This window comes from Mobula hypostoma, chromosome 5 (assembly GCF_963921235.1).
Source record: "Mobula hypostoma chromosome 5, sMobHyp1.1, whole genome shotgun sequence".
NCBI classification, from domain to species: Eukaryota; Metazoa; Chordata; class Chondrichthyes; order Myliobatiformes; family Myliobatidae; genus Mobula; species Mobula hypostoma.
This window is the reverse complement of record NC_086101.1, coordinates 54616463-54630711: the sequence shown is the minus strand read 5'-3', so window position 1 is coordinate 54630711 and position 14249 is coordinate 54616463. Positions and strand designations below refer to the sequence as shown.

The 14249-nt window shown below is 43.2% G+C and overlaps 1 long non-coding RNA gene across 1 annotated transcript; it reads right to left on the bottom strand.

Annotated features, from left to right (window-relative positions):
* Nucleotides 1-2708: 2708 nt before the first annotated feature.
* On the bottom strand, nucleotides 2709-8537 carry LOC134346207 (uncharacterized). Its single transcript, XR_010017864.1, has 4 exons — nucleotides 7857-8537; nucleotides 6612-7093; nucleotides 4255-4304; nucleotides 2709-3496 (listed from the first exon to the last, which is right to left on the bottom strand). It is a non-coding gene; the product is annotated as an uncharacterized LOC134346207 (long non-coding RNA).
* Nucleotides 8538-14249: the final 5712 nt, after the last annotated feature.

Sequence of the window (14249 nt, the reverse complement as noted above, 5' to 3'; positions counted from 1 at the left end):
ACATGCAATAAATGAACCACTTTGCCACCATCTCCTCCAAGAGGACCACAACCTTGTCATTGGGTTTGGCAGCTTGTGTGCCTCCATGGCCCAGAAAGCTACGCTGGCTAGAGTCATGGCCTTGTGCTTTGGCTCTTGGTAGGGTCACCCATGCCAAACAGGTCAAAGGGTAGAGGCCAGGCTAAGAGTGGTACACTGGTCCTCCAGGTTTGGGGGATCAGATCAGGGTTAACGACCCTGACTGGGCAAACAAATTGCTAGAGAAACAGCAATGAAGAATCCTTCTTCATCTGTGTGCGATTGAATGACAGGGATGGAGGACCTTCATGCTGCCCTAAACACCAGCGGTGTAATGAAAAGTAAGTAAGTAAAACTACCATCTCTACTACTTTTTAAGCTATAACTAAAGGGTACTTCGATATTTTAACTATATTGCTTCATCAAAATAGAAAGAAATGCTTGCTTTTATCTCAAATGCTGAACACATAAATGAGGAAAAAAATAGTGCTTCAGTTGCCCAGGGCTTTTGTTAGATGTCGACATTTTGTTTATTTTATGTGCTTTAAGCTATTTTTTTTATGGCTATAGAAAATCCAGAACCAAAAGATAAAGCCCTAAAATTACAGTGTCAAGTTTACAGAATGATCAGGAAACATAACCATCAGCGCAAACTACTGCAGTAATTGGATTTTTAAAAATATATCTGAAAACAATGGATATTGCCCCATTTAAAGCCTTTCACCAATGACTTTATTTTCCATGAGATTTAAGGGACATTATAAAAATGCTTCTAGATGATCTGGGGGTACAAATAGGGAATATTCTGACTGAATTGTGGGAGGAGTTGGAATTCAGAAAGGGGATAGAGAGCCTTGTGACATATGTCATGCAACAACATTTCCATCAAAAACAAAATAGCTTGTCTTTGACTTCAGGAAGGCAAACAGTGCTCATGATCCTGTTCGCATCAACAGTGCTGAGATTAGGAGATTAAGAGCTTCACGTTCTCAGGTGTGAGCATCAAAACAATAACCTGCCCTGGTCCAAGCACATTGACCAAGTGGCCCAAGAGCACCAGGGCCTCATTGGATGTCAACACACAAGGCTTGATCCGTAAATTTGCAGGTAACATGATATTAGGAGATGTTGTTGTGAGTGAAAGAGTTTATTGTAGATTACAAGGGGATCTTGATCAGTTAGGGAAGTGGCTCAAGGAGTAGCAAATAGATTTCAATATAAGTAAGTGGGAGGTGATGCATTTTGGAAAATCAAATTGGTATAGGGTTTATAGGATAGGTACATGGAGGGTGGGGCTTAGAAGCATATGGGCAAAATGTAGGGACTTAGTACTAGCTGTGTGGACACTATGGTCGACATGGCCTCATTGGGCTAAGGGGCCTGTATCGGTGCCGTATTGTTATGATTCTACGACTCTACATCCTCAAGGGGAGAAAGAAATCTGTCGTGTACTCTTTGACCCTCACCAACTCCTAAAGATGCAGCACAGAAATCATCCTGTCGGATGCTATCTTGGTATGGCAACTTAACAAAAATATGTATGTATGTCTATTAAGTTGCCTATGACTACAAGAAATTGCACAGATTTCTGGACACATTTCAGCATGTCACAGAATCCAGCCTCCCCTCCATTGACCCTGCTTATGCCCCTTACTGCCTTGGTAAAGTAGTCGAAGTATTCAAAGACCCCATCCACTCTGCATATGCTCTCTTCTCCCCACCTCTTCGTTGGACCAATATGATTAGATGGATTCTTGAGATCACAATCTACATTTATAATGGCCCTTACAGCTTAATATCAGCCTGCACTGCTCTTGCTCTGTAACTGTAACGCAATATTCTGCTTTCTATAAGTGTTTTTTTTCCCAGTATCACCTCAAATGAAATGATCTGTATGAACGGCAGGCAAAACAACATTGATCACAGTAGCTCAGTACATGTAACAATGATAAACCAATTTACCACCTTAAAGGCTTGAAGGATTGAAAGGCTCTTTTTTGTACCACTAGCTGTAAGTAGATAAATCAAAGCACAATGTTCTTATTTACTTAAATAAAGCTGGCTTGGTTTTAGCTGTATTTTAGAGGAATGCCGTACATCCTGGATTGTTCTTTCTACTCTGTGCTGTCTCCATCTGATGTAGCACCTTTAAGAATCGTATTTGAAATTTGTGAATAATGTATTTTTCCACTTACACAGATTGTGATCTGAAAATAGTCCTGAATATATGTCCTTCACATCACATTCAATCACATCTGCAGCTATAATTGTCAAATATAGGAAAATATCTCAGGATGGATGAGTAGGTTTCCTCCCCACTTAACTTTGATATACACAGCTTAGCTGCACAACAGAATACATTAAAATAATTTATAGCACTTTTTAATGGACATATATAGTATCCTACCCACTATAACAGCGAAACTTCTTCTCTGTCATTGTGACTGTTGAATATTTCCAGCTTTGTATATGACTGTATGTGTGTGTGTGTGTGTGTGTGTGTGTTTGTGTGTTATACAGTGACAGTCGTATTAGAATAGTTTTAACTGGTTCAATAAAATTTTATTAGCCAATGAATTTCAATACTCTCTATGTTGTAATGTTTTATTGAAATAGTAAGAATCTGTCATTGAAATGTAACTATTTGTTTTTCCACAACACTGAAAATTTACAAATGGGTCATTTCTACTTCATGATCTTTCCACCAGTATTTTACAATGTTTACTGCCATTATTATTGATCTGCAGCATTAATTCAGGCATCTTCAAGTAGCATTGCAGCTACAGCTTTAGATTTCTTTTTCCTTTGAGCATTTTCTCGGAAGTTTTTCTCAACACTCTTGCAAGCAAGAATTAGAAAATGTATCTATCTTTTCTTCAGTCTGCTGAACATTGAAATTGAGAGTAGGATAGGTTTTAATAGCTAAAATCTTTCACAAAATCATGAAAAATCAAAGGCCAAATCATGTTATATTTTTAGAACCCCTGTGAAAAGCAAAAATCTGGGACTTGCTGGTCATTTTACTCCATCATTGCATTCCCAATGGGGTTTCTATAGAGACCAATATTACCACGGGGAATTACCACTTGCATCTTGTGACTTGGTCAGACCAGGAGCAGGATTTCAATGAGAAGATCCAGCATTTTATTCAAAGTACATTGATTAGCAAAGTATATATGCAATATACAACTCTGAGTTTTATATACCCCACAGACAGCCATGAGGCAAAGACAAACCAGGGAACCAATTCAAAGAATAAAAAAGCAAATCACGCAAATAGCAACAAAAAAGGATCAGTGAGAAGGAGTCGAGTGTAGGCCCATGCCCTGTATCCAGATTTCCTGCCCTCCATTCTGCCCGCTTTGCCCGTAGCCTCATGGTATCCTCTTGGAGACAGCAAAGCACCAGATCACCCAATCGACCCGAGAACAGACTGTCAGAATGTAGATAACAGGCTCCAACAGGAGTAGAACCACATCTGAAATGAAAAGAAGTGAAAGAGTTGCTCCGTCTTCATGTTGTTGCTGTTCATAACTTTTCCTAATGCTCTAACGTTACTTAAAACCCTACGCAACAACTCATCTGGTCTGCAATAACCACTCCGCTCAGAACAAAAGGATTAGCTACAGGTAATCTCTTTGAATCGCACCAACACTTAAACCCTGCGGCATAGATAAAATGTATCTTAATCACTTTCCCGGACAATGGTTTAATACAGGCTTAAACACAAACCCACTTAATCAACTCTTAGTGCAATGACACAGCATCCAATGAACTGAATCCCAGGATGATACCCACACATTGAAACCCCCTTTTTACTGGGTATCTCTAACAATGGCTCATTAGCCTCTCGCTAACAGCCTTCGGACTCTGCAGCGAGAAACTCACTTTGTACATTGCTGGCTTTGTAATATCTATGTTGTAGTGTGCCAAATCCATGAGGTTGGCATGTCTCACCCACCCAAATCCTGGTTTGTGTGAATGCTGTGCGACTTACTGCCCCTGCAATAGCCCATCGGCGTGAAATAACAGATCACACACTGCATACAAAGTATACTTATAAACATTAACTTAACCAATGAGTTGGTAAAGAAAAGAAAGAAAAAAAACAAAAAAGGCCCATTATAATTAAATAGCCAAGTGTGCACAGTTTGAAGCTCAAATCTTCCAAAAGCCATATTCACTGATCCTTGGTAGACCTCTGCACCTTGGCTCCATCAAATCACATTTTCTCACCAGATCAAATCCTACCACTGGTCCTCTCCAGCATCTTCTCTCTTTATCTCCTGTCAAACAAAAAACCAAGATCAACCTTAGTGTCCTTCACAAAACCTCTTCATTCATCCTAATTGGATGACACATATCCCAAAGCCTCTCTTATTTTAATGTTAACCCAAACAGGCTGAAAGCAGAACAGGTTGTTCTTACAGAACTGCTAAAATAAAATATCTACAGCATTAAAAATATGAACTAGGGCATTACATATGGTTTTCGGAAGTATTGCCAGGATCCTGAAGAAATACCGGATTCGTACCATACACAAATCCGTAAGGAAGCTCAAATCACAACTTATGGAGGTCAAAGATGACCTGGGACTCAGGTCGACTGGCGTTTACAAGATTCCCTGTGAGTGAGGAGTAGTGTTTATCAGTCAGACAGGATGCACAGCGGAAACCTGCATCAAGGAATACAGGCAGTGTATCCATTTGGGTTACCCAGAAAAAACGACGTTAGCAGAACACTGCATTTTCAAAGGCCATACGATTGACTTCGATGGCACAAAAACTACTGTGCCACATCAATGGCTTTTGGGACTGCCTGGTAAAGGAAGCCATTGAAATAAAACTAGAAGAAAAGAATTTTAACAAAGATAAAGGTCTTGCTTTAAGTAAAAACTGCAATTCGATTATAAGCAAAGTGGAAGAGTGGATGAGAACTAACCAATTAGGAGGAACAGACTGCAAAGGTAAAATACCACCGGACAAGCCATGCCCAGACATAATCCCTGATGAAGATGGCAGAGTTTGTCATCGAAACATTGGTTATAATTGATACCTGTACCTGGCTGGAACCCCGAGAAGAGTTTAGTATTAACAACTGTTTTGGAGTGTAGAACATAAAACTTTGAGCATAGAGGATTAGAGGACAGTACAGACCCTTTGGCCCATGAATCTTGTGCCAATCTTTTAACTTACTCTAAGGTCAATCTAACTTTTCCCTTTCACATAGGTCTTTATTCTCCTATCATCCATGTCTTTTGTCTCACAGAGGCAGAGGCAGCAAAATCTGGACTATTTGCTTCCTGAGATATGAATTGAGTCTCTTCTCTTTAACTTGTTACAGTTCTACCTTGTTTCTCTGGGCCAGGAGTCACTGATCAAATTGGACTACATCCAATAGCATTCTGCACCTGGAGAGAGCCCACTGACCCTCATAGACAAGAAAACTTGGATGGAAATAAAAAGATTCCTCAAATGCACATTGGAAAAGGCAGAGAGAAACGTAGGTAGCCATAGGTGGCTAGTACGAAGAGTTGGGCAGCAATTGCCCCAGCGACAGCTGGTGCAGAAAGTCCAAAAGGCATCTATGTAGGCTTTTGTTTTATTCTCTTGGCAATTTTACACACAAGGTAAAATAGATGTGTAACATAAAAGAAAGCCAAAATGGAATAGAGCCATAGGTAAATCAAAAATAAAAGCAAAGCCTGCTGGAAAATGACCATGTAGCATCTATGAAGAGAAGTTCAAAGTAAATTTTTTTTATCAAAGTACATAGTACAAGATGGCACTCGTGATGTATTTTATCAGTGGCAAAATACAAAAAAAAGGAAAACTATGAAATACCTTATTAATAACACTAAGAATAATGATCACCACTAACATTGGAGAGGAGTGCAGAGGCAAGACTCAACGAGCTTAAATGGAGGCAAAGGAGGGAAAGAGGAAAGTCCTGATGTCTGATCAACTTAAGTGCTAGGCCAGACAGGAAAGGTCAGGTATGGGCTGAATGGTGGTAGCAGGTTCAGGCCCCAGAGCTGTCCGAGAGCGAGGAACGACCTGATGTTTGAACCATTTAAGTGCCAGGCCAGATTGAAAAGGTCAGGGTGTCAGGAGCAGAGAGGAGGGACAGGTTGGCTCTGCCTGATTCTGCTCACTGCTTCACAATGTTTACTCACCTCTGTGCTGAAATGGGGCTGTGGTCTGCTCTGGCTGCAGTGATGCCCGACTTTTGTAAAGCTTCAGTTCTGAATGCTATTTGCTTACTTTTTTGTTTGTACAATTATTTCTCACTCTGCACACTGGGTATTTGACGGTCTTTATTGAATGAGTTTTTTAACAGCACAATGAGCATGTTACTCTAAAACATAAATGCTGTCAGACGTACACATGGTTTCACATGAAGCTAACTTGTGCAAAAAAATAGTCTTTTCAATAAGATATTGGAAGATAGCCGGGTATTTTACCTAACAAAATAATTTGCAAGGCAGATCAGAGCAGAATGATACATGAGGTTTCTAATTATATTTGTTAGTATTATAGTCTCATTAAACTTGGGGACATATAAAATGACTGATAAAATACTGTCTTACTCACGTTGGGGTCAGGCTCATCTGAAGTCACCATCGGGATCTCAGCTAATGTGAAGGGCGGCCAGTTTTCAAAGTCCAAGGTGACATCAAGTCAACCAGACCAGTAGCCAGACTCACAGTCAATCAATCCATCGAAGCCAAGGCACAGGCTATGGGCTTTGGCCATATTTCCTGAGGACAATACTTCTTGGTTTAGGATGCTGGTGAGTATTGATAGCTCAGGTTGAGGTGTTTGATGTTGTGGTGTTCGCCAAGCAAAGCAATTAATTTGCAGACGTCTCATCGGCAGTCGAGGTGACATCCTCAGGGCACAGTCATTGGTATTTCTATCACTGGAGTGTTCGCATTTATACAGCATAGGCCCTCATTCTCTTGCCTCATTTACAGGAATACCATCGGGAGATACGGAGACACGATCCATTGTTGCTGATGTCAGTACATGAAGACCGAGGACACCACTTTAACGGGGACACTGCAGAGATGCTGCTGCAAGCAAACAACAAGCAGGCAAGAGAATTTTTAGAAGTGTGGTTCTCTTCTGATAACTCTGTAAACAAATATATTGTGGCAAGCATTTGGTCCATAATGACAGACGGGGAAGTTCTTTAACTCAACAACAGTTTTATTGTGATAGACACAAACAGACCAGGTACCATGACCCGGAGAGTGAACCGAACCAGTCTCACACAGATAGGGGAGGTGACCATCCCACACCCCGGTTACAGTCAGGGTGACCCACAAATACACAACTGAATAACTGTGTCACCCAATCTAAAATGTAACAATAAACAAACTGAATCTTCCCACCATAATCCCACAAAAGCATTTTCAACACAAGAACAATAAACAGTACTGGTCATTAGCAATGCAGGAGCGGGCTGTCGACTACGCCCCCACCCAGAAAGTCACACTGCCCCCACCCAAGGATTCAGCCGTCCCCTGCAACCCCAGAGTCCATAGCAAGGTCCAAAAGTTCTGGTGGGTCTCGACACTGCCACCTAGTTGTGTGATGCTAGAGGCAGGGCACTCGAGTGTCATTTCCTTCCTTCAGCTTTGCTGGGTTTGTGGTGGCCAAGGGCTGACACAGTGCCAGCTGGTCCCGGTGTTGCACGACTGCCTTCCACCATCCAGGCAGCCGCACCGGTTATACCACATCGGAGCTGCGGTCAAGCACCTCTCCCGGCCCCTTCCAGTGGCTTCCAAGCCTGGGGGATAGTCCCTTCTTCCGGGAGGGGCAGTAGACACTTACTGGGGCCCCTACCATGTACCACTGCTTTGGCACCCTAGACTGGTGGCCCAGTCCCTTCTGGGACTTGCAGACGTTGCAGCCGTGCACAAACAGCTCCACATCCTGCCTGTACCCAGGCCAGCAGAAACGTCCACGCTGCCTGCCCAACAGATGTCCGGCCCCCAGCAGCCCGTGCACTGACCGCAGCACCATGGCACAGAGCCCCGGGGGACCACCAGCTGCAAGAGTCTGTCACCACCGCCTGAACGGCAACCCGTCGTGAACCTCCAGAGAGTACAGGGGCTTGGTCTCTGGGTCCAGGGCGGAGACTTCTGCCCACTCCGGCCGTCGTCCCACAGTCAGCCATTCCCTCAGCCGGGCCAGTTCGCTGCGCAGCTGCGGGTCCATGGTGGGGAGGTCGTTGCTGACCGTCACTGTCGCTATTGCGTTGGGCCGCTGCCGGGTGTGCTGCACTGCCGCGGGCCGCTGTGAGACCGGCGGAGGTTGCTGTTGCTGCTGGGACCGCTTCCTGGAGCTGCCCTGCCGGAGAGCCACACCTTCAGCGCCGAGGTAGAATGTTGCCCCCGACACATCCACGCGGGGCCCCCCCTCCGGCGGGACAGCAGGTCCAGGCCAAGGATGCAGGACTCTCGGCTCCTCTGCGTTTTTCCCCACTGCGACGCGCAGCCTCCTCCTCCTCGCATCACCGGTGATCGTCACCAGTTGGACCGCCGTCGTTGTCCACCCAGGCAGGGAAGGCTGGTCTGTGTTGGGGAGGACACCGGGGCGGATTGTAGAGATGGTCGACCCCGTGTTCATCGATGCACGGCATCTGATGCCCTCCACCACGTAGTCCACGTATAAACCTTGCTCTTCCCTGAAACGGCCCACCCAGAGGGGCGACAACGGAAGGGTTCTGCTGGAGGATTCAGGCGGCGCTGCCCGCTCGGTGTTTCCCGAAGGCTGCGCTGAGCTGAGATGTGGTGCTGGTGCGGGGCAGTCCCAGGCCAAATGACCTGGCTCACCACACCGGTAGCAGAGGTCGTTTTGTGGCCGGTGGTGCTGGTCGGACGCGTCTCACGGGCTCCTCCTCGTCAGTTTCCTCCTCCGCCTCGGTGACACACGCCCGGGTTCACTGCATGCGGGACGATGCTGGAACACTTTGAGGGGCTAAGATCGCTTCTGTCTTCTCCACCTCGGCCAGTGCCTCGTCTAGCAATGATGGCGATGTCAGGTGAACATGCTGCTGAAGGCGCTTGGGCATCAGTGCCTTTACAAAGACATAGAGGGCAAGCTCTTCCTGGGCCGCGGGAGGGAATTTGGGGTAGCCACACCGAGCACAGTGGCAGAGTTCTGCAGCAAGCGCCCCCAAGTTTTCTCCCATACGGCGCCGGCTGCTGCACAGTTCTTCCCTCATTGCTTCTTCCCACGCCTCTGCTCAAAACTACTACGAGCGCCCTGTAGTCACACTGTTCCGCTGGTGTTAGGTCGAGGAGGGCCGACAGGGTATCTCCCTTCAGAGCCAGGGCAAGGTGCACCGCCGTCTTGGTGGGGCTCCACCCGTTGTGCCATGTGGCAAGTTTGAATTGCGCCAGGTATGGCTCCAGGCGGCTGGTACATTCGATCTGGGGAACTTCGGGGTAGACCTTGAGGCACAAATCGTCGAGGCCCTTTGATCTTCCTGTTGCTCCGGTGGTATCTGCCATGGTGCCCATCCTGTCATGGCTACGGCGTCTTGGATTCCCTGGTGCGAGACGCTACGGAGGCTGGTGATGCGCCCCGTTGTTCCCCCCCCCCCCCGGATTGTGGAGTCTGGGTACGCCCGCTCCGTGGGGGCTCCCTTGGAAGGCACGATGCTCCGTTCCCGGGTCCTCCCTCCAGGTCCTTTCTTCATGAACCCTGCCCGTGGGTGCGAGGGAGGCATACTGTTCAATCCCTCGTCTTATTCCCCGGGTCTTAAGTCACTATATCCGCCGTCGTAGCTCTTCAATCTCGTCGTCCATCTTGCATCCCACTCCTGACACCAATGTGGCGAGCACCTGGTCCATAATGACAGATGAAGAAGCTCTTTAACTCAGCAACAGTTTTATTGTGATAGCCACAAACAGAACAGGCACCATGTCCCAGCGAGTGAACCCAACCAGTCTCACCCAGACAGGGGAGGTGACCATCACACACCCCAGTGACACATAAATACACAAGCAATGACTGTATCACCCAAGCTTAAATGTAACAATAAACAAACTGGAACTTCCCACCATAATCCCACAAAAGCATTTTAACACAAGAACAATAAACAGTACTGGTCATTAGAAATTCAGGGGCAGGCTGTCGACCACACCCTCTCCCAGAATGTCACAACATCAAAATAGATGACATCTACAAACCCCAAAGAGCCAAAGAAATGTGGGTCAATAGAATTCAAAGGTTAACTGAAAGAGTGGCCAATCAGGACTGAGCACTCCGAGAAACACCAGCATTTTTGTCTTCTATGCACACCATTCCAGAAAAGAAACCGAGACAAAGTATTTTGTTTTTTATTATTTTGTTTGTTTCCTTCTCTGATCTATCATCCTGAGTTAAGGTTGATCCATACAAACCATTCCCGAAATCTGCCCCTTATTCTTGGGACACAGGTTTACACCCCTACGCTGCTTTGACATTTCATACTGGCACTCAGCACACACAGTGGATCATTCACAGAATATTATTCATTGACGGATAGTCACATTTTGTTACCTTTCATGGAGAAAGAAATACAGAAGCTCCTGCGGCTAGATCATGAAGAAATTTCCACTGTATCTTGGGGAATGATGCATTCTGCAATATTTGGTGTGTGTGTGTGTGTGTGTGTGTGTGTGTGTGTAAATATCATAAAGCTTTTTGGATCATTGTGTTCAGATTCAAATTCTGTTAATAACTCCCATGAAGAACAGAAATGTATTAAAGCAAATGATTGTAAAAATTTCTATAAATAACAGAAGAGTAGCAAGAGCAAAAGAATTAACAACCATCTCCTGGCTTAAGACTGACAGTTGAAACAAAAAAAAAGCATCACACATGCGATCTATTAAGGGAAGATGTATTCAATTCAGGTGATAATCGTTTACAGGTATTTGTATTTAATAATTAAGTGGCGGTAATCAATCAGTTATATTAATGGTCAGTTACATTTTTATTCTCAGCCTCCAGGATTTAGGAGATTCATTTTTTTGACTCTCTGGAGAAAATTGCTTGTGAGAAACTTGATAAAAATCTTTGAAAATGTAAGCCGCGGATATATTTAATACAAGCAGCTTCAAGAGCCTGGTGTGAAAGTACAGCGTTATGTTGATAACATTTTAACGAAATAATTCAGAACATCATTGTTTTATGTGCCAATGACTAGCAATTTCAGGCATTTCAAAAAGCCACTTAATTATAAAATGAGGAGAAATGTGATGTGAATGCTCACAGATGGTTCTGGGGAAAACACATCGGGAGAGCCAGATGCACTTTCGTTCATCCAACTTTTATGAATGTTTAAGATGAATGATAATTTTTCAAACAGTTTCTTTTACTATTAGGAACTGAGTTCAAAGTCAAAGACAAAGTTGAATTTATTGTCAGATGAACAAGTGCAAATACACTCCGTGTACCTCCTGTACCTGATAAAGTGGCCATTGAGTGTATATTCATGGTCTTCTGCTGCTGTAGTCCATCCACTTCAAGGTTTGAGGTACTGTGTGTTCATAGGTGCTCTTCTGCACACCTCTGTTGTAATGCCTACTTAGTCGAGTTACTGTTGCCTTCCTATCAGATTGAACCAGTCTGGACCTCTCTCATTAACAAGGTGATTTCTCACACAGAACTACCACTCACTGGATGCTTTCTGTTTATCACACCATTTTCTGTAAACTCTACTGATTTATGCATGATAATCCCAGGAGATAAGCAGGTTCTCAAACCTGTTAATTCTCAAGTCATTCCATGGTCAAAGTGACTTATACCACCTCTCTTTCCCATTCTGATGTTTGGTCTGAACAACAACTGAACCTGTTGAACATGTTTGCATGCTTTTTATGCAGTGAGTTCCAGCCACGTATTTGATACTTGCATTAATGTGCTGGGGTACTAGTGTACCTAATAAAATGGCCACTGAGTGCATGAGCAAATACAGTGAAAAACATACTTCCAATAGTACCACAGCTGACAGTGTACTTTCATAACATTCTTATATGAGATAGGCAGAAGCCTGCATTGTCTGTGGGATTCTAATGAAACTCTGGATTGCTACTGGAGTATGCACCATGACCTGTGGAATCACCTTGAATTGGACACCGAGGAACCAAACAATCAGGAATTACTGCAGGATATTTAGGATACACAATAATTGATTATAGTGCACCTCTGAACTCAAAATATTTCCCCGCACTTGCAGTTCTCTCTAGTCTTCCTCTCTTCTACACTCCAAAAATGCCAGGATCACTAGTTAAATCAATTGCAGGAATCATAGAGATTTTGGCAATTCTAACAAAACAAAAGATTTATTACAGAAATTAACCAGAAAAGCTAACAATAACGCAGGCAAACTACTCAGAATCTTGAAGAACTGCAATCACTCACAATACACAGAAGAACTCGATCAGTGTTTCACAACAACCAAGCAGAGAAGTGAAGTACACCCTGGAGAATGTAGACATTCAGAACTAACCAGACAGCCACAGTGTCCAGACAAAACAGTAACCCCCAACTGCAAAGCAAGACACTGAAAATCCTGTGTTAATTCATTTACCCCAATTGAATAAAAGTGATAAATTCAAAGAGAGCTTAACAATCCCCGTGATACCAGATGAGACCCCTGTAAAACAAGGTGAAGACCCAGAGCCAGTGCAAAGACAAACTATTAGACACAAACGGTAAACAACTCAAGGAACACTATATACCCGCAAGGTGACACTCAGAAAATACAATTCACATACTAACTGACAAAATAATCTTTTTCTGTTTTTAAAGAAACATCTAGTTGTGACAAAAAATTAATAACTCACTTTCTGTTCAACTCTAACTAGAGTCTCCAGAATTTCCTCCCATTACCCAACTAGTTTAACTCAGCCCTACTCTTCCCCTTTAAACCTGTTGATTTCTGTTCAGTTAGTCTAATCAATGTAAACAAGGAACATGCATCAGGGCTACTTGGACTATCTACTGGACAGAGCCCCAGTTATGTAAAATGGAAACAAGGATTAAGAGATTATTGCTTTCCATGACCTAACTAGTTTACGAGAAGGGGATTCAATGAGTGTTTGAAAGTCTGTGCTTGTTACAACCTGTCAGTTGTGGAACAATCACCTCTTGATGAAGTCAAACGGAAATGGTTCATTTAGATATGGTATTCACTTATTTAGAAATGATTTAGATTTATTACGCAAACTCCCAATGCAAAGCCATGGAAGTAGAATTTACTTCAGATTTTGTTTTTAATTTTGTAGCTAAAGAAGGCCAAGTTCTTTTACCATTTCTGTACAAACAAAATGTTTTCCGAGAACAATAACTTGCAAACCAAACCCAAGAATATCTATTTCAGCTTATCTAGTGAAATAGGATTTGCAAACAACCTTCCGGGGATATGTTCATACTATCATAGAATTTTGCGTACTGTTTAAAAGAGATGAACTTAAGTCCAAGAATAAAGTTTCAAACAAAATGGATATGAAAGATAAATTGTCTGAGGCAGACTGAAAAAAATTAAATATGACAGTATATGAAAGATATGATCGCAGATTACCAGCGGCCGCAGCTCATTTTGAAGAAAAATATTTTATAATTCTTAAAGAATTGAGTAATAAAGAAGTGTTCCACCCACAACTATCTAAATGAAAAAAATATTGTGCTATAAGAGAAAAAAACAAAATTACAAATAACTGTAGTAGTTCTCAGCACTACGAGAATTCTAGACACTAGCAAAAAGATTTCTAAAACTTAAAACCAAGAGAAATGTAGCTTAGTGATAGCCTAGCATGAACCAAAATAAAAAGACAAATTGTAGGAGCTTCTGAAACCACATCAAAAAGACGATAGCAAAATAAAACATGATCTCTTAGAAGTTAGAAGAAATAGTAAAAATAGTTACATTTGAGAAACACAAGAATGTTACTCGGACTGGAGGACCTGGTTTGTGAGGAAAGATTGAATAGGTTAGGGCATTTTTTTCTTGGAACATAGAAAACTGAGAGGAGATTTAATAGAGTTATACAAAACTAAGAGGTGTATAGATAGGGTAAATGCAAGCAGCCTTTTTCCACTGAGATTGGGTGAGACTACAACCAGAGGTCACGGGTTACGTGTGAAAGGCAAGAAGTTTAAGGGGACCATGAGGGCTGTGAGAGTATGGATTCTGCTGCCTGTGCAAGTGGTGCATGCAAGCTTGACTTC